The sequence below is a fragment of the Lathamus discolor genome, chromosome 2 (genome assembly GCF_037157495.1).
Source record: "Lathamus discolor isolate bLatDis1 chromosome 2, bLatDis1.hap1, whole genome shotgun sequence".
Lineage (NCBI taxonomy): Eukaryota > Metazoa > Chordata > Aves > Psittaciformes > Psittacidae > Lathamus > Lathamus discolor.
This window is the reverse complement of record NC_088885.1, coordinates 53,038,473-53,058,717: the sequence shown is the minus strand read 5'-3', so window position 1 is coordinate 53,058,717 and position 20,245 is coordinate 53,038,473. Positions and strand designations below refer to the sequence as shown.

Here is a 20,245-nt window from a genome sequence, read left to right as displayed (position 1 = left end):
CTATGTTACTGACATGATAAAGATGTTAATACTATACCAAGTCTTGTCCTTTTTCCCTCCACTTCTGAACCATTTTAAATTATAAAGGTTAAAATTTTACAAGATCTAAAATTCTATCACAAATTATTAACTAGAAAAAAAAAAAAACTGGTAAAAGCAGAAGTACCAGTTTAAAACTATACCACAGAAAGTGAAACATTGATCTTAAAGCTGAAAAAGGTAAAGACTAAGTAAATCTTACAAGAAAAAATAAATTAAATCCCTGTATTTTTAAACTAATCACCATTGATGAGACCATTTTAAAAGCAACTCTTCTCTGAACACTACAGTTTTACTCCCAAAATCTAGAGATATAAAAAACAGCTTTACACAAAGAGCTAGCACAGGTCAAAGCAAAACTAACAGGACTTGGACAAGGGTCAAATATTCACCTGATGTTACACGTAAGCTGCACATACCCTTTACAAATCGAGGTTATAGTGTTGCAAGTGAGTTTGCAGCCAGGTTGTCCACACAGGCATGCTAGCAGTTGCACTGGCAGAGGAAGAGTGCTGAGCAGCTGCAATAAAAGGTGACTGCCTAAGTCACTGCTGCCAGCAGAACAGATCTCTGGATTCATGGCCTTAAATGCCCTGTAAATATAAAGCTAACTAGAAAGTTTCCATTATCAGCAAAACATGGGTAGGTAGATTACCAGGGAACCTGATGAGGTGGGAAACCTTCAAAAACCTCCACCACCTCTTCTTCTCCATGTACCTTTTTCCTGTTTTAATGATAGATTCCACTAGAAATGCCTTTTTACCACAAAGTTAAGAAAGCTACAGCAGGTTCCAGGATCTGCAGCATTCAGCATACTGGAAAAATGGGCATTCTAGGATACTTTAAATTCTCAAGACTTGAGAGAAAATCTAAGACACACAGAAATTTCAGGCGCCAATGTTCTGGCCTGCAAGCTCCAAAACAAGCATGTAACATTATCATAGAGGAACAAATACTGATTTTCTTCTCTACATCTGCATCCTACAGTAAAGGTAATGTGGTTGGTTCAGTATTCCTAAGGGAAATTTTTTCCATCTGAACAGTTGGAAATGGGTGTTTTGTTGGAAGAAGTACAGTATTTTGAAGTAGAGCTCCTCCCCGTAAGAGCTTCTTCATGAATTCTTCTGAAGAATTCTTCTTTTCCAGGTTCCCTTGGCCATGTATTTCATACTCAGGTTCACCCAAAGGAATTTACAAAACCTAAAGCTATCAAATTTAATACCTAATAATATAGATTATCGATAGTACAAGGCATGAAAGAACCCATCAATGGTTTTGATTTTTTTTATTAATTACAGGATGTCTCAGAAGACATATGGCTGAAGAATGAACTGAGGGAAAACAACACTAGAAAATTTCATACATTCCTAAAAAACCTCAAATACAATTAAACTTGCTACCCTCTTTTCCAGCTGCAAAATTCAATCTCTGCTGCCTTGCACACGCTTGAACATTATACAAAATGGGTTTCACACCATTAGGAAAAATCAGGGGCAAAATACAATGCTGCTCTGATGAGCTACTTACGATCACCTTGAACACTAACAAAGGGTTCTGTTTCTTTTTATAAAGGAGTTGCTCTGAGCGAGGACATCAGCAACTACTGATGCTCCTAATACACAGGAAAAAACTTTGTAAGATACCAGTTTCTTAAGAGACACAACAAAAATTACCAAGGCCAACCACTTCTTCTGCACAACTGTATCAAAAGAAAATGTACTTGAAATAAGTACAACTTAGATAAGCAGCTGCTGCGGGTTTACAAGAGGAACCCTGTTTGAATAAAGCAAAATGAGTTACAGTATTCTCCTACAAGCAGATTTTTAATTCTTGCATTAGAACTAAGGAAAACAGTCAAGCTCCTGTTACATACTTTTAAAAACAAATTTATAAAAGAAGCATGTCTTAAAAAGACACATCTACAAGTACATCTTAAAAAGAAATTAACAGCCAACAAAGTGTTCTAGGAATTTTCATACTATTGTTCAGGAAGATCTAAGAATACCAAAATACTTTTAAAACAATGATAGAAAGTAAAGACTTAAGCCGCATTAGAAAACCCTGCCCTAAAGCTTCCAGTTATTGCAATACTTAAGGCAGAGTTTCACGACAAAAATACTTTTTTTGTGCGGCAGAGACATACAAAAAGATTCTTCAGGATGCCAAACACTTTCAGAACTCTCCAGTGATGACTCATCCTGTTATGTATACAAAGCTTTCATTAAAAAAGAGTCAGTTGGCATCATTACAGATCCTCAGCTAGCAATCTTCAACTTACTGTTATTTCTTGTACAAAGTAATCTAAACACTCTGCAATAAAGTACTCTGGTATGCTAATTTTGGGGAGGAAAACGTGCAACTTAACTTGAATGGCCTCTCTCACACAAGAGTTTCTACTCTAGTTCACAAAGTGCTCCAAGATGGCCTCAAATACAGTTTTTATCCAGAAAGAAATTCTTTGTTGCTCCATGTTAGTTCCTTGCCAGTTGCGCTGATCAACTAGCTTGCCAAAACAAGAAAAATAAGTCTTTCAAAATGAGTCTTGATGAGTGTAACAAAAAGAATCACTTCTTAAAAAATAAGGGGGGGGGGGGAAGAAGGGGAGGAAGGATTAATTGCTCCTAAAAACTTTGAAAGCATTCCTTCTGGCTGTCTCCTTAGAAACAATATCTTAATTCTCACACATTAATTTATTTATTTAGATAATCTGTTGTATGGCAACAAAACCACAATAAACTAAGAACTGCCACATAGGTGCAAATGATTGTCATGAACTATATTACTATATTAACAAGTATTTGCCAGTAAGATAGCTTTCTTTATATAAATGTGGTGCTGCTTTTGGGTTTTGTTGGGGTTTTGTGTGTTTTTTGGTTGCTGGGGTTTTTTTAATTCTTTTTTTGGTTTGCTTTACTTACACACATGAACGTTTGCAACATGTACTAGAAACCAAAACCTCCCCTCAGCACCACATACAGCATCCTGCACCTTGCTGCGTCAAGTGTTGAACTGGGTCCTTCCAAACCAGGCTTAGAAGTTGGTAAGATCATTTTCATTCATGCCTGCTCATCTCTTACCTGATGGGAGAAGGCAGCCACACACAAACACAGGTAACAGCAGCTGTGAGGCTTTAAATCAAACATTTACCTTCTGAAACTCATCTCAAGATGCAGCTAGTCTGGAGTTAGCAACCCTCCCACAGTATCGTCTGGCTAAATGCAAACGAACGAGCAAGATACAAATAATTTCCTTTATGTTCAATTCCTCCAGCCACTCGCTTCTCTAATAATTCTGTTCCTAGTGTTGATCCTTTTCTAAATATGGCCACATATGCATAAGAAGCGAGCCTCCGTGCCAGCTATGCAATTTCTCTTTCCCACAGGGGACACACTTTCCAGCATCTCAGATGTTTTCAGAACAGACGCCTCCCCCACCACTGCCACATATACATTTTATTTTATTTCTTATGAACGCCTCTTACCCACAGTAGTTACAAGTGCCAAATCATCTGATTTCACAGAGTGTCAAAAGAAAAGCCAGATCTAAGAACTTGCATAGCATTTTCTATCCCTCTTCTTCTGCAACATGTTGACTTAGAAATAATACTCTTCATTTGCTCCAAGTTCCAACCACAAGAAGTCAGCTGTCCTTCTCCAGCTGGTTATGCTGATCAACTACACCATGTTCCCATTAAGTTTATGCTTTCCATAGGTACTGTCAAGGCCACACCAAATCAAAGACAAATTAAATTTGTGGATTCATGCTGAGTTTTTGAGCTCGAAGCATACCAATTTCCATGTTTCACAAAAAGTAAACCTAAACAGCAGCCCAGTATTTCCACTTCCAGGCGAGATAAAGCAGCTTGTCTTAGTAAGCACGACCAAATCTTCTTGATTTTTTTTTTAGTTGTAAGTTTTTGTTAGTCTCTCATTATTTATGTACTAGCACAGGTGGTTGTGGCAAATCAGCAATGTAATTTAGGCTGGTTCTCAAACTGTAAAACCGGCTTATTAATTAAATTTTTAAAATAGAATAAAAAAAAAGACAACAGCCTTTGGTAGTTAAGTAACAGAGGTACAGGAAAACAAGGACACCCCGAGTCAACAACAGTAGCTTCGTATTTCATATTCATCTTTAGAAGACTGTTTTAAGTGAAAGCAAACACCATTTTCATCTCCTCGCATTTAATCATCAGCTGATGTAAGAGGAGGAGAGATGAACAACGGAAAGCCAGCCGAATGCTAGGCATCTTCAGTGGAGCTTTGAATACAGCCAGGGCTTGGGGTGGGAACAATCAGCCTCACAAACAAGAGACACATCTCAGAACACAGTGCAAACATAATGAAGGGTCCAGCACAAAGCATGGGCTCGGCTCCATCTAACAAACAAAAGAGGATACTTTAATCATATTTTAACGAGAGCTTGCACGTGACCTGGTCCATTAGATACCGAAATGCTGCTGCAGCTACCATACAGGCACCTTGGCATTTGGTGGCTAACGCCCAAACTGGCCACTGCAGAACCCTTGAGGAAGGACAAATAAATAAAGCTGCAGCAGCTTTGGTTGGTGACAGTAGTAATACACTGGGGGTTTTACAGATCTGTAGATCCAGACACCAGCATGATCAAGTGTGAAACCTTAACTCACAGACAACCAGTTCTATCGCGGAAATATAATATGCAGAATAATTTAGTCTATTTACGGCGTAATAAAACAGGTTCAGCATCCAGATGCAAATACTACTGAACTAACAGAATGAACCCAAAACTAAGCTACGCACTATAGACATTTAACATCAGAAAACAAGATCACATGATTCCTTAAGGCTGCAAAAAGTGAAAAATGTACTGCCCTAAAAATGACAAGAAAACTTGCTAACAGCCCAGACATCCTGCTTTGGAGGCCACTTGTCTCTTAATGCCTTCAAAAAGCAGTCTCATCACACACACACACACACACACACACACACACATAATTTTTTTCAGTTTAAATAAAATTTCACTGACTTAACCCGGTAGTTCTCAACTAGGTCTTTGGTATTTGCGAACCTCTTCGTAAAGCATGCAGTCTGGTTTTCCCACACGTGCATTTCCGTGCATCTTGATAATTATAATCCCAATTCACACTGAAAATGCGATCACAGAATTAGCATTTACTATCTCTTCCAACACATGCTACATAGTAGGTAGAAGGCTCAAGAAAAACCACAAGTAAAAGGAAGCTGTTCTTCGCACAAAGTGCAGTTAAACTGTGGTACTCCATGCTCAGCATGCTGAAAGTTTGTGTGATTGAGGAAAGGCTGGACACATTCAAAGGACATGTGTAATGCTCAACCGATCTAACACAGAAATACTATCCTGGACTCCAGAAACCCCACAATTCCTTCCCATCCTTCCACAGTCAATGGTTTGGGGACGTATCATTACAAAATCACTCTTTTCTTATTTTCGTTCCTAGGCATCTGCTGTTAACCACTGCAGGAAACACGACAATGGAACATCCAGATCCCTGATGTGACCCAGTAAAGCTGCCATTGTGAAACAGATAATTTCTCCGTATTATCTTACAAACAGACTCTGAAACAAGAGCTAGGGAAACAGAGCTCATCATATTGCCCAAATTACTGTCACACCTAAAGACTGACCTTTAACACCACTAACCTTCATTTCCAGCTTTGCATTCACCATCTTGAACTGCAAACAGCGAACATGCAACTATGAAGGCTTTAGTCATCCCTCTAAAAGACTTGCTCCTGATTTCTGATGCCCAGAGACTCTAATGCAGTCCTATAGGGAATGAGTTCTGCACCAAGGAGGGGGGAAGGGAACAAAGAAAATGTCTGAGCATCCTATATACCTTCCCATTCAGTAGATGGCTTATTAGGATCTCTGTCCATACTGTACTGAAAAGCTTTACCACTCAGTCATGTGGTCGTTAGCTACCACAGTCAAAAAATAACCTTAAGTTATAAGCAAGTTTCATGTCATACAGTCATGCTTTTTAACAAGACGCTTTCACAGTCAAAAAAACACACCTACTTTTCTTGTATTTAAGCAAAACAGCTCTTCTGGCAGCTCAATGGGTTCTCCTAAGTCATCCTAAGCACAGCCTCAGAAATAATGTAAGCATCATGTGTCATGTCACTGAAGAAAAAGGCAGGTGACATTCTGCTTCTACCTTCCAATTCAAAATAATATTCAATCCTAGCATACCAGCATTCTAACCTCACTTTTTTTTTTTTTAGGGAATCTATAAATTTTTGCTTCTTGTACTCAAAAAGACTAGAGAGAGATTTGGGGGAAAATTTTTTTTGCCCCCTACCCTGGCTCAAGTAAGGTAATTAACAAACAAGCTTCTGGACACAAAAGCCCTTATTTGAATACTATGCAGATTCCCCAATCTTCAAAGTTAAAGGTGTAACACCTGTCTAAGAAGACAGGCAGACAATGCTTGTTAAGGAGGGCTGAAGGAAAGCTCATAAGATAGTTCTCCTGGGGAAAATAGGAAGAGGTAAATTATTATCTGTGGAAGGCAAAGACGTGAGCTTTAGGGCAGGGGTGCAGACAAGATATTAGAGTACAACTCTATTTTGTAATCTGGCAGTTTGTCAGGGTCATGACTCTAACCATCCCACACACAACGGTTAAACACCCAGGCTTGTCTTCTTGACAAAATTTGGCATGCTTCTTTAAATGCCAGGACCAGAGAGTTAAGGATTCAGTTTTATGTGGAAGAGTTGGTGTTCAGTGACTGCGAGTTCATCCTCATATCTAAAAGTCATTTAATTTCATCCATCCACTTCCCATGAGGATGCGGTGAATGCTCATGAAGAAATGTGGTAAACAAAGTGTCTCTGTCTTTTAAAAATACAAAACCAAGATTCCTACAATCTGGGAGATTCTATCTTGGAATACTGATTCCAAAGTGGCCACGGAGCTCTGTCTGCAAATGACACTTGTGCTGCTCAGGTACAATCTGGGTACAGGATGATCTGCAGAAAGTTTGCTCCTGGTGAGTTTACCTGGCTTAGGAGGCTGTTGGAAGGACTGGAGATGAGATTCTGGGGGAGATTATTTCACGATACATCTTCTTTCAGTACAGCTTGCAACTATTGAAAAGATTCTGCAAATTAATTTTGGACGCCAGATGTAGAAGATGCTTTCTGTGCTGACATTAAGTGTTTATGGGGCAGCTGGAAAAGTGCTTTGCGAAAGAACAGCAGATTAATTCCCTTTGTGTGCCCAGAAGTTCATCTGTTTTACCCAGTGACAACAGTTTTATATAAGATGCAGTCACTTCCACCCTATCCTTGCTTCTCTTGTAGCCTTAAGAGACATAACATCAGCAACACTGCTTCTCTGCCCCTTACTATACCACTATAGCACATCTTCTAAACTCCTCACAAATACTTTCACCAAGAGGATGCTACAGAAGTCAGAAAGAAAAAAAAAACCAAACCTACCCTTCCAACCTACTGAAGAGACCACGACCACTGTTAGCTTTTCTATTACAAAGGAGACCTTCCAGACAGCCTTCCCCAGATAAAGGTCTCCTACTCTTCACCTACAAATACATGTTACGTACCAGAACATACCAGGTAGCTCTTCTTTATCTGCTTCCTGGCCTCAAAATTTCTGGCACAGGAGACAGTGAAAAGTACACAGACAGGATGTGGAGTAACGTGCAAAATTATCCAACCCTGCATTGCTCTGATAGAATTTAACACACAAGTACCTATGATGCTGCTGTGTGCTTGATGAAACTGTATCAGACTGTAGGCTGGGTTTCAGAGGCATGAAACACACATCTAGCTCCTTTTTTCTTCTCTGCACACAACAGAACTGTGATTCTTGTCTGTATCTGGAAGCAGTGGGAGTCAAACACAACTAACTGGCCAGTAAAAGAATAATACAGAAATCAAGAACAAGTTTATGCCTTCTATAATCACTATGATTTTAGCTTAGCATTGTTTCATGTAATCTAAGTTGACAGAAAACTAGTCACAATTTGAAGAATGAAAAACTATTTTGCAATGCCTGGCTTGGTTTTTTTCTAAAGCATCCTTTTCCCCATACTTTCTGATCATGCCAAGCAGCAATTTGCTAGTGCTATTCAAAACAAGAGATACAGAACAGACTAGACTATCGAATTCTTACTTCTCATGACTTTTATTTCAATGGAAAACTTTCTATTGACTTCAGCTGTCTTCGAAACAGAACTGTGTACCTCAGAGAATACCCTATCATCCTGATAATAATTAAATGAATCCATACAGTACTTATTCACTGACAGTTCTTTATTTGGACGTTCGGAGGCATCAATAATGAAAACTTCTCTGTAGTGCTGGTGAAGCTGTCAGCAGCAGACACTGGCGATTAAGCAGCCACAGGGGAAGGTATAAATATATAAGACTATTTACATATTAACTGTATGAAGCTCTGTCAATGACCAGGAGAACTACCTCCCCCCTAACCTTCACTTTTCCCAGCTGTTACCACAGAAAGCATAGCAAACAATCTTCATCCACAGGGGCAAATGCAGCAGATGTCACAACTGGCAACAGCAATTCCTGACTATACACCACAGTTCAGAAACTCCAACTTTCTGGTAACATACTAAATACAAGTCAACCAATTTCAAAACGTCCCCAAGGGAAGCAATAGAACCGCCAAAAATAGTAGCTATTCACCAGTTCAGCTCTAGGATTCTAAACCTTTCTACGGTAAAGTGACATAGCTATCTCAGTATCTGAGCCATGGCCATCAAGACAGATTCAGTAACTATGTGCCTTTCTGAAAAATGGAAGAAAAAATATAATTAACTTGAAAACTCCTCATAGCTAAACATTCTACATCATCCTAGGTGAATTTTACTACTTAAAGACAAATATACTGAGGGTGGAAAAAATATAAATATATATTGAATTATTGTACGTTTTGTAGACTAGTACATAAGCTAAACAAAACACACAGGCCAGACTCCTCTCCCAGGCCAGTTTCAGGAATTTGTTCATTCAAAGCTGTAAACCGGATCCACACAAAACACCTCAGAACTCTTCCAGACTTTCTCACTAACACACACTAACACACTCTACTTCCAAGAAATAGACCACAAACTATAATAGTTGCCACTCCTGGAGCTACATGACTCTGTCTTTACAACATTCTTTAAACAGTTTTTATTTTTTTTTTTAATTAAGAACTTTGTCTTCCTTTAACAAGGTGAAAACAGAAAATTACAAGAGGCAAATGGAAGGGAAAAGATGGCTAAATACACATAGCAGCATAGAATGGTTTGGGTCAGAAGGGACCTTCAAGTTCATCTAGCTCCAACCCCATGCCATGGGCAGAAACTCCATCCACTAGACCAGGTTGCTCAAAGGCCCATCCAAACCAGCATGAAAAGAGTGACTACTCACAGGCAAGCTACTGCATCAAGATGGATTAAGGTGAAGGAAAGACTCAAATCTATGTTTCTCATCCTCTCCCGTCTGTCTTAAAGATTAAGTTCCTGTAACTCTGGATTCCTCTCTTCTGATGACTGCAAGCCTGTGATTCTTCCAAAAGCCCTCTCTACCTTGCTTTTGTACCCATTCCTACGTGCAATTAGCCTTCTATTAAAATATTGTACAGCCAAAGCGAAATTTTTCAAAAGAGATTAGAAGAGAACTTACTGTTCAGTCCAGACCTCCATTTTATGACAGTTCTGAACATGTAACGAATGACTTCTACCATGACTGTGACTAAACCTTTTGTATGCAAGGCAAGGTTGACATGGCAATGACAACACCTAGCACACTGTTATTTGGCCCAGATCAAGTAACCTTTGAAAAGGTTAGAAAATATTCTAGACTCATTCCCTCGTCACTCTGACCACTGTCAGTACCTTCTTGATTGTCAAGCTCATTCCCAATGGGGCCACAAAATTGTACTGCCAAAACCTGCTCAAGACTAATGATCAAAATAAAGCTCCAGCCTTAGACCTCCTTCTCACTCCTCCAGATATGCCATCTTTGTACAGTCCCATCCACCACATCCCTTCCCCTTCCCCCCACTCTCTTTGTTCTGCCAATTACATTATATCCTTTTACCCTGTTCCTCATGTGTGGAAAAAGCCTTCAAATTGCATCAAACTGAGTATCCTCACAAGAAACATGACCCAAAGAAGGTAGATTTCTATAGTAGAAAGTATAAAGCACAGGAAAGAATTCTTGCTTGAGGTTTTCTGAATTCTAGAAAAAATACACCCCTCTTTCCTCCTGGTCTAATGCTATTTCAAATAGATACCCCATGGAACAATTATTCCGTAACTGCTCACTTCACTTACATTCGGCTACTTCTGTCACATTTTTCTCTACAACACTCAATGGTAGGCACTAACAGGGGGCAAGAGCATAATTTAGATCATAAGATGGTTGGGGCAGAAGCATAACTAAGCAGTAATTACCTGCTCTCACATGCACGTCTTCTAAAACAAGAGTCTTACAAAAGCAATCTACATACTCCTTTTACAGCACTGGGGCATTTGGGGCATGAAAATTCAAAATAATTATAACAAAGATAAAAAAAATAAAAAGGGAAGAAAAAAAAAGAAGTTGGGGGGAGGAGAAAAGGAGATCTGGAACAACAACAAGTACTTATGGTTAGGATGAACACATTGAGTTCCATGTAAAACAAAGAATTCATCTCTGAAATAGAATTATACCCAGAAACTGCAAGTCCTGACTAAACAAACAAGCAAACACACAAGCAAACTCTTCTTCTATGCCTTCATCTTCTATGAGTGTCTAATTAAGTAACATTACTCAAGTATTTACCTTTCAAGGCTTGGTAAACCAGGATGAAAACACAGGTCAAAGCAGCCAACATGAAATCTTTCATTTTTTAGTTATACTACAAAGGCCCTGTCAGCACAAAGCACTCTATGCAACACTGCAACAGCAAATATGGGCAGGAGGGAGACTTCACCAGAGACAGACAGAAATGCAATGCACTATGACTAACTTTCAACAGATCTTATGGAGGAGTCAAATATCCTCCATGTGTGCAATGTCATCTGTACTTATGCCTGGCACTGGACCTCAGCTTTAAAATAAGTAAGCCCTAACAAGGCCACATATAATGATGATCCATTTTTTACACCAAAGATAATTCCAAAGGAAAAAAGCTTAACTGTGATGTTTTGCCACTCATTTTGATGTGCACCTATATCTAAGATGTCAGGAAAAAAGATCTGTAAAGATCACTCAAAGCCACATCTGTTTGCTGGATACATTCCGCATCGGATTACCAAACACAAGGATTTGAACACTCCTCAACAGAAGGCGCTCACCTATTCCCAATAGTACGTGACTGCTTCTCTACCACGCTGCTTTCCCTACTGAGTTTCTCTGACATTTCCTGGTTCACCTAAGCTGCCCCAGAGAGCACCACTGCGGCACTGCAAATGCCAGGAATCGCAAGAAGACATCTGATATCTGTGATATCACACACTGGGATACTGCCAGAGAACCACAACATGCCAAAAGGATTTCACAGAGGAAAGGCAGAATTATAAAAGGCTAGCTAAAGGCCCACTGTCAAACTCGGTTTTAATACTTCTCCTTGAAAACACTCTACCTCCTAGAGTTTCCAAGAGACTTAGTAATTACAAAAACTGGAACAGCCCAAATGAAACAAAAAAGTACCTTCTAGCTCGTTTAGAATGTGCTTTTGACAACACTCTACAGCCAGTTTCCCCTCTTCTCAAGCTTCATTACCTTATACTATGTGGTATACATAGCATACACTGTTCTACACCAAGAGTTTACTATCCACACTTTAACAAGGAGAAAACAGAACTGCAAAGCCATAAGACTTGAGAGCAGTAACAATAAAAGAATACTTTTACCATTATCTTTTAACAGTTGGCTAAATTTCAGGCTAGAAATACCCTGTAAAGCACATGCTGAATGGTCCTTTTAGCCCGAGACAAAAGCAGAAAGCAATACATGGCTGCTTTTCATTTCTGCTCAGCCATTTACCTTTAAGATATCATTTTCAGGCAAGTCCAATGGTCACAGAAAGAAAGTATACATGATGCAACTACTTTCTACTGGAATATTATGTAAATTACAATAATGCCACCCCCTGCATTCTCCCCCTTTCCCCCCAAAAAAACTCTCATAGGACATTTTGCCAAAACTCTGCAGGAGTTTCTGTTTCTGAAAGAATAATAAGAGAGGAAAAAATAATGATAAAAAAATATGTAAGCCAAGTGAGTACACAGTCTGGCAAAATAATTATACTAAAATTCAATAACAATTGAATTGTTATTCCTACAAAAAAAGAATGTATTTTGCCCTGAAAGTATCTAGATATAGTGCCGACAGATTATGTACTACTTTGCACAGAACAGATACAACGTAAGAACCACAAAGTCATAAAACAGTTTACAAAGACAACCTGCAAGTGAGGCAATTAAAAACTACAGATACTCAATTCCAAGTATATTATCAAAAGAAAGGCCATTTACAATAAAGTAGTAAGGGAAGCATACACCACATACTAGAAAAATAAATGTACGGCCGTCATCAGCGAAATGAATGCCTGGATAGGAGAGACGCAGCTGATCACATTTGCATTGAGAAAAGTCTATCTTGTCTCCTGCCTCTGCTTGTCTTACAAGTACACAGGTAAAAATCACCCTAAACAATCTGGGAGCTGCAGGTTTTTTCTGTGGCAAGTGTATTTCATTGTGCAGGAACATCAAACACAACACACTAATATCCCCAGGATGTACAAAAAGCACAAAGACCCCTGCTTGCAAGCTCCACCTTAGTGACTGTGTTTACTTCAATACCCAGTATTTTATATAGTCACTGAGGATCTTTAAATGTCTGCCTGTTTGTTTCAGTTTTGCAACAGAAGTATTAACCCACTACTGCTTTATTTTCCGATGAAAAAAAAAAACACTTTTTTTTCATGCCGACTCTCACTTATTTCAGAAACTCCAACTATGCCAAATTACGCCCTTCTAGAAAACAGTGAAGTTAAATAATAAAACAACACTAACTCAGGAACGTTTTTCGATTATGTAATGAATCCGGTTACAGCATTAACTAACGATTCCCCAGCGATTATTGAGTGTTCAGTACCCAGAATTTAGGTTCATGACTGAAACAGCTTTTCAGAAAAAATAGAAATATACACCATATACAGAGTAACCGGCTCTTACTCTTAAAGAACAGGTTGTTTCGGTTTTGTTGGTTTGGTTTTTTTAAATCAACCTGCTACAAAGTAATGCCACTGAAAAAAAAAGGGATAGCCAGCCCCTCCTTTTGTCCAAAGCAAAACTGAAAAGAGACTTTTCCTTCACACTTCGCCCCAAGTTTGCTAAAGCCAGGCAGTTACGTAACACTGACTTACAACCTATTTGCTCACTGCTTATACAAAAATCATCATATACGATGGTGTGAACATCCATTACGTGGTAGGAATACACTGTGTTTTGAAAAGTGCCTCTTTGCTCCTGTCTCTTAATTTACAACTACGAGACAAAAAAGGCAGCTGGGAGGATCACCTAAAATTAACACAAGTATGGTTTGGAAGCAGGCAAAATTAAAAATGGTAGTCTTTTTCAAAACAGTGCATACGGAGTACTTAAGAATATTGAAGAAAAATTAATCCTATTGCGTTTTTCACCGCTCCAGAATTCAGACGGGGAAACGAAAGTGCTAAAATAAAAAATAAACGGGGGGGGGGGGAAACCCTAAACCCCAGAGTTGTGCTACAACGAACCGCATGAAGTCGTAATGGTGATCGAACACGAGTGTGTCCGCGCAGGCACCCGCGGGTGCGTCCAGGTGTGCCCACGGAGGGGGGGAAGGTGTAACCCGCGCCTTCTCCCACCCCCACCTTCCTTTATTTTACGTTTTAAACGCTCGAGGGTTACCTAGCGAGAGATGTGTAACTCGAACCTGCACATCCACGCCAGCACCGGGACACGGGATTCACGCCCGAGCCCAGCGCCGCGCAATCCCCTCGACCGGGTCCCCCGCTAAGTTTCTCGGTCAGGCCCCGGCGGCGGGTCCCCTCGTAGCTCTCTACCCCCGGTATCCCCGTCCCTGCCGACTCGCCGTGCGCGGCGCCGGGCCCGCTGTCACAGTTCGCCCTTTAATACAAAGAAGTTAAACGACAGCCGTACTCACCGCCGGCGAATTGGTTTTGCGCGACATAGCCCAGCCCCGCGGAACCTCTCACAAATCCCCCCTGGAAAATGGAGGGGCTGGCATGGGTGCGATCCGGAGGGAAGAGAAGTTATTTACATGTCACGGCCCGCGGAGACACAGCACCGAGCGGAGACACCGACTGCTCAGCACTCCCCGAGATCAGCCATATTACCCCCAGCCCCGCCGCTCCGTACGAGCGCTTCGCTTCCCAGGCCACTGCCCTGGGGCCTCGGCGCGGCCGGGCGGGCGCGGCGCGGGCGGCTTTACAGGGCCCCCATGGCGGTGCCGCCGGGAGCGATCCGCCACCGCCCCGATCGCCTGCGAACTTCGGCTCCGGGATCCTCCCCGAACCAGGCTGGGGCCGCCGGCGGAGGAGGAGGGCGGAGGGGGAGGGGAGCGAGGGGAAGGGAGGGGAGGGGAAAGGAGAAAAAAAAAAAAAAAAAAAAAAAAAAAAAAGAGAGCGAGGATGAAAAAAAAAAAAAAAAAAAGCCGAGCGAAAGTAGATCCGACGCAGCCGGGCGCCGCCAATGTGCGGACCGGAGTCCTGCGGCAGGAGCCGGGGCCGCCGCGCCGACTGCGCCAGCGAGGCTCAGCGGCGGCGGCCGGAGACGCAACGCCCCCGCCGGAGTCTCCCACCACCCGGCACAGCCCAGTCCGGCCCCCGCCCCGCGCCCCCCGCAGCGGGGGAGACGCGCCGGCGCTGGCGCCCAAGGGGGACGGCCCAAGGGCCCCGAGGACTGCGGCTGGGGGGAGACCGGGAGCCGGCCTCACGGTGTCCCACCGTAAGCACCCGTCCTGCAAGAGCCTTCCCGAGCGGGGCGGGCGGCAGGACTGCCGGCTCCCTGCTTCTTCCTCCCCTCCCCTCCCCTCCCCCAGCGCCGGCACTTTCCCATTTAACAAAGCAGCGCAACTCTGAAGTTACAAAAACGTTTCTTTTCAGAGATGCCGGCCGCCTCCCGGGCGGACCCCTCCTCGGGGATTGGGGCCACTCTGGGCAAGAGAAGGTTTCAGCCCTAAAGATGAAGGTGTGACCTCGGGGACTGGCTTTTTATTGCCACCCCCTTTATCATTTTTCAGGTGGTTCTACACTTCTCCAAGCCCAGTCTGGAGCGGAGGAGCTAAGAAAGCAAGCTTGACAAATGTCCATCTACAAACGGCTCTTTCCTAATCCTTCAAACAGTCCCTGCCAATTTTCTTATTCTTCTACAGGGGAAAAACAAATCAAGAACACATTACGCAACGATCATTTCACTAGTATTGCTAGATACATGCAAACCAATCACTCTGCCAATTTAAGTAGCAATGCAACTGCCTTTGTTCAACTTCCCTTCCCGTGAAAACCCCAAACTGCTCGTGTACTCTTTTGCTTCTGTCAATCTTCTGTAAGTTTTCCTTAAAATTATTTAAGTAATTTGTTTACTTAAAACTTCTTCAAATATCACCCATCTGCAAGACAAAGGTTGACACGTTGACAACAATAATCTGATTTATCTGCCAAGCACAAAGACAATGCATTATGTCTATTTTCTCACTCATCTGAATTCTTTTTTTAATCAGACTCTCTTGTGTTACACCAAGTTGCAAATGGACACACTTCACCTCGGGCACCTTCTGATGTGGGAAAGTAAGTTCAGTATTGCCTGATGAGTAGTGGCTGGAGAACTCCTCAATAAATGCACATAGAAACTCAAAAAGACCACTTCGCCTCCAAGACTGCAAAACCCAGACCCCACACTGACACAATGTGACCCACCCCAGTACAGAGAGTGGACCAGCGGTGCTGATCGCGACATTTTTAGGTGATACACACTCTTAGCTGCCTGGCCTACAGAAGAGTTTTTATCAAACCAGTTCTCTAGAGATCAAGATAAAACTTTAAAAAGAAAGCACTCACATGAAAAAAACTCCACGTGTTTGCTCTGAAACAAGTAACTACTGTATAAGAGCCATCTGTACCATGTTAGTACAGGTACGGACAGATAAATATATTTAGCTACAAGGAGCTATCAAGCTACGGCTTATCAGCACATCTCTGGTAACCACAGGTGTTAGTACACTTAGGCTGCTGCAATGAAGTTAAATATCATAGAAGTGTTGGAAGGGACCTTAAATATCATTCAGTTCCAACCCCCTGCCATGGGCAATGACACCTTCCACTAGACCATGTAGCCCAAGGCCCCACCAACCTGGCCTTGAATGCTGCCAGGGATGGGGCAGCCACAGCTTCTCAGGGCACCCTGTGCCAGTGCCCCACCACCCTCACAGGAAACAGCTTCTTAATGTATAATCTAACTCTACCCTTGTTCAGTTTAAAACCATTCCCCCTTGTTCCATCACTACATGTGCCCTTGTGAGAAGTCCCTCTCAAGATTTCTTGTTGGCCCCCTTTAGGCACTGGAAGCTGCTCCTTTGAGGTCTCCCTGGAGCCTTCTCCTTCTCCAGGCTGAACAAGCCCAGCTTTCTCAGCCTGTCTCCATAAGAGAGGTGCCCCAGCCCTCAGAGCATCTTTGTGGCCTCCTCTGGAATCCCTCAAGCAGGTTCACATCCCTCTTGTGTTGGGGGCCCCAGAGCTGAATACAGTACTACCAAGTATGTACCAACTATCTTAGTCTAAACCTTAGCAAAGACAGCAAAATGTCAGTATTTGGCAGTAAAGGGTTGGTTATTTTGGTACAACCAACAAGTGGTGAACAGCAAAACCGCTACCAAGGTATCATCTGATTTACCTGTTGCCTTCAGTACTCATAGCTCTTTGGGTTTAATGAGGACAAACTCCTCATGGACATGCATCTCTGCAGAGTTTAAACATTTTTCTAAACAGTTATTCTCAGATTAACTAAAATAAGCTCCTCTTAAACTGAAGAAGGTACGCAACGTCTGTTTACTGTTGGGTATTGTCGTGGTTTAAACCGATCCACACAGCTCGTCCACTCACACCCCCCCCCCCCCCGACCCTCCCTGCTCCCAGAGGGATGGGGAGGAGAATCGAGAGAATGTAACTCCCACGGGTTGAGATAAGAACAGCCCAGTAACTAAGGTATAACACAAACCACTGCTGCTACCACCAATGATAATAATGATAAGAGAAAATAACAGGAGAATACGATACCACCGCCAAACGAGTTCAACCCCCCGAGGAGAGAGTGTGCCCTTCCAGGTAACTCCCAGTTACCTCCCTGGGCATGACGTGCTGTGGTATGGAATACCTCTTTGGTCAGTTTGGGTCAGGTGTCCTGTCTCTGCTTCCTCCCGGCCTCCCCTCGTCCCCAGCAGAGCATGAGACTCACAAAGTCCTTGGCCAGAATAAACATTACTTAACAACAATTAAAACCAATCGGTGTTATCAGCTCTCTGCCCAGGCTGGAAGTCAAAACACAGAGCTTGCACCAGTTACTAAGAAGGAGCAAAACAGCTCCTGGTAAACCCAGGACAGGTATTTTCCAAACTATATTAAATAAAATGAGTTTCTGTGTTTATACTTTACAGGTTAAGCGAGGCTAGAACACCGAGTTTGTTGTACATCAGCTATCCCTTAAGTGCCCATTTAATATAAGCTGCCACTGCAACACCACTGCATTACCTTCTGAGGCAATACCCCCTGCAACGTAACCAAAACACCATAAATTCACAAAGCTGTTTCTGCTGCTATACCTGTAGATATTTTCAAACATGTTACACTACGTGAAAAAAAACAAAACCAAACCATGTTTTATCACACCAGGTCACCTGACAAGTTGAAGTTTGTTAGTACAATAAGGCAAGCTGCAATTTAGTAAGAGCTGGTTAAAGTAATAATAAATTACTCTCAGTACTTTTCCCTATTGTTCATGTGATCCAAGATGCAAGCTAACAGGTATGAAGTCACCTTAGCTGGCCTTGTTCTTCGCTAGAGCTTCAAACACGGAGCTTCATTTTCTCTCACTTGCAAGATGCGAGACTTAGTTCTTTTATTGTGGAAGTACATTAATAGCCATAAAAATCTTAGCAAAGAGAAAACCATCATTTTGCTACAGCACAGTCTGACAGCCCAACACTGGTCATGTTGAGTAATTGCTACTTTGACACATAAACTGCCCACAAGTTGCCTTCAGCAGTACTGGACAATGCACTAAAGAACAACTCAGGGTAGGGTTTCACGTTCAGCCACAGTTCTAACTGAAGCTGCTCCCATCCCATGCCACCTCTTCTCAGGCACTGAACCAGACCCATTCAGCTGTATGCTGGGTCATGTTGTGAACCAAATGAGTGGACCTCTACTGCTACAGGGTAACCCAGCAAAAAGGAGCAGGGCTGGACACTGAAAAAAGGCAAAGCAATTTTGTCTGCAGCAATTCCCTGCCCTGATTCACACGTCTCCACAAACGTGTGTCACCATGATGGCAAGGCAGAAACTGTTTAAGCCAACACTTCTGCCAAGAAAATGTACATGGGAAAAATGGGATCAGTCATCGCTCCTAAGACAGACTTTTTCTTTTTTTCCTGTAAGCAACAGAAGCGATGGATTTAATGATTAAGATAAAAACTTATGTCTATACATATGGTGGACTTTTTTCTTCCAAACTCAAGCTGATTAACTCAATGATACAACTCTTTTGAGTTAACCAAGACACATTTAGCAAAGTATGCCTTGTCTTTCTGTGGTAGCTACAATTTTCAACTTGTTAGAAAGTTACTTCACAGCAACCAAGAGAAATTCAGATATAGATACGTCACCACGTTCAATATATTCCAATACAAATTTCAGGTGCAAAACATGTACAAGAGACATGGGCTTCACAATGAGAGGACTACTTGGTTACTATTGCTAGGTCACATATTGGATTTGGTACTTCACCGATTTTAAAGCGTACAAAGATGAGTCTATTAAGCAGCACAAAGACGTGCTTGTCTTTTTAGAACATTTGTTTCTTAACTTCTGCTGACCTGCTATTTCTAGTATCTTCAATGGGTTTCATACTATGGTAATATGGTAACAACTTGAGATTAAGCCCAAAAAATCTAGCTACAAAAGGACAACAAGCAGAAAAAGAAACTCAAACATTTTTCCTCAGCTTGGCAATTCTACTGAAATGTAAAGGTGATTTACCTTCTGGCACCCCTTTATGCTTCCATGCTATGTATTAGCTTGAACCACTCTCTCTTCTCTGAGTACAGGCTCTGCAAATTCCACTTCTCATGCCAAAGCATAGATTACACAGTAGTCTGATTATTTTTTTTTTTTTTGCATTTGAAGGGGTTTGAAAGTTCTTCATTTCTAATCTGCACTAAGACAATCTCTGGAGATAAGATTCCATTTCTAAAGGTAAAAAATAAAATAATAAGTGTTCCAAACCAGATTTTTCCCTCTAGCCCGCACTCTCTCTTTTTGTAAGCATGAACTGGATCATAACTCAAACCCGCAATAGGTCAGCACCATGTGGTACAGCCAACAAACACATTTTAGGCATTAACTACAAATGCACATTAACATGTTATTATTTAAATGGTTTCAAGCCATTTGTCCTGGGTTTAGCAGTAGCAGTCATTTTTTCTCCTTCTTAGCAGCTGGTGCAGCGCTGTGTTTTTGACTTTCAGCCTGGGAACAGAGGTGATAACACTGATGCTTAGTCTGACCAAGGACTTTGTGAGCCTCATGCTCTGCCAGGGAGGAGGGAAAGCTGGGAGGAAGCAGAGACAGGACACCTGACCCAAACTAGCCTAAGAGATATTCCATGCCACAGCACGTCATGCCTGGGATGTAACTGGGAGTTACCTGGAAGGGCACTCTCTGCTCGGTTGGGCTCGTTTCAGCAGGTGGTATTATATTCTCTTTCCCTGTTATTTCCCTTATCATTATTATTATTGGTGGTAGCAGCACTGATTTGTGTTATACCTTAGTTACTGGACTGTTCTTACCTCAACCTGTGGGAGTTACATTCTTTCGATTCTCCTCCCCATCCCTCCAGGAGCGGGGTGGGGTGGGGGGAGTAGAAACTGCATGGCTGACTTGCCGACAG

The 20,245-nt window shown here is 41.9% G+C and overlaps 1 protein-coding gene across 3 annotated transcripts in view; it reads right to left on the bottom strand.

Moving 5' to 3' along the window:
- The window catches only part of KMT2C (lysine methyltransferase 2C), a 194,876-nt gene that overhangs the window by 160,396 nt on the left and 14,235 nt on the right, over positions 1-20,245 (bottom strand). The gene's annotated exons all lie outside the window — the stretch shown is intronic.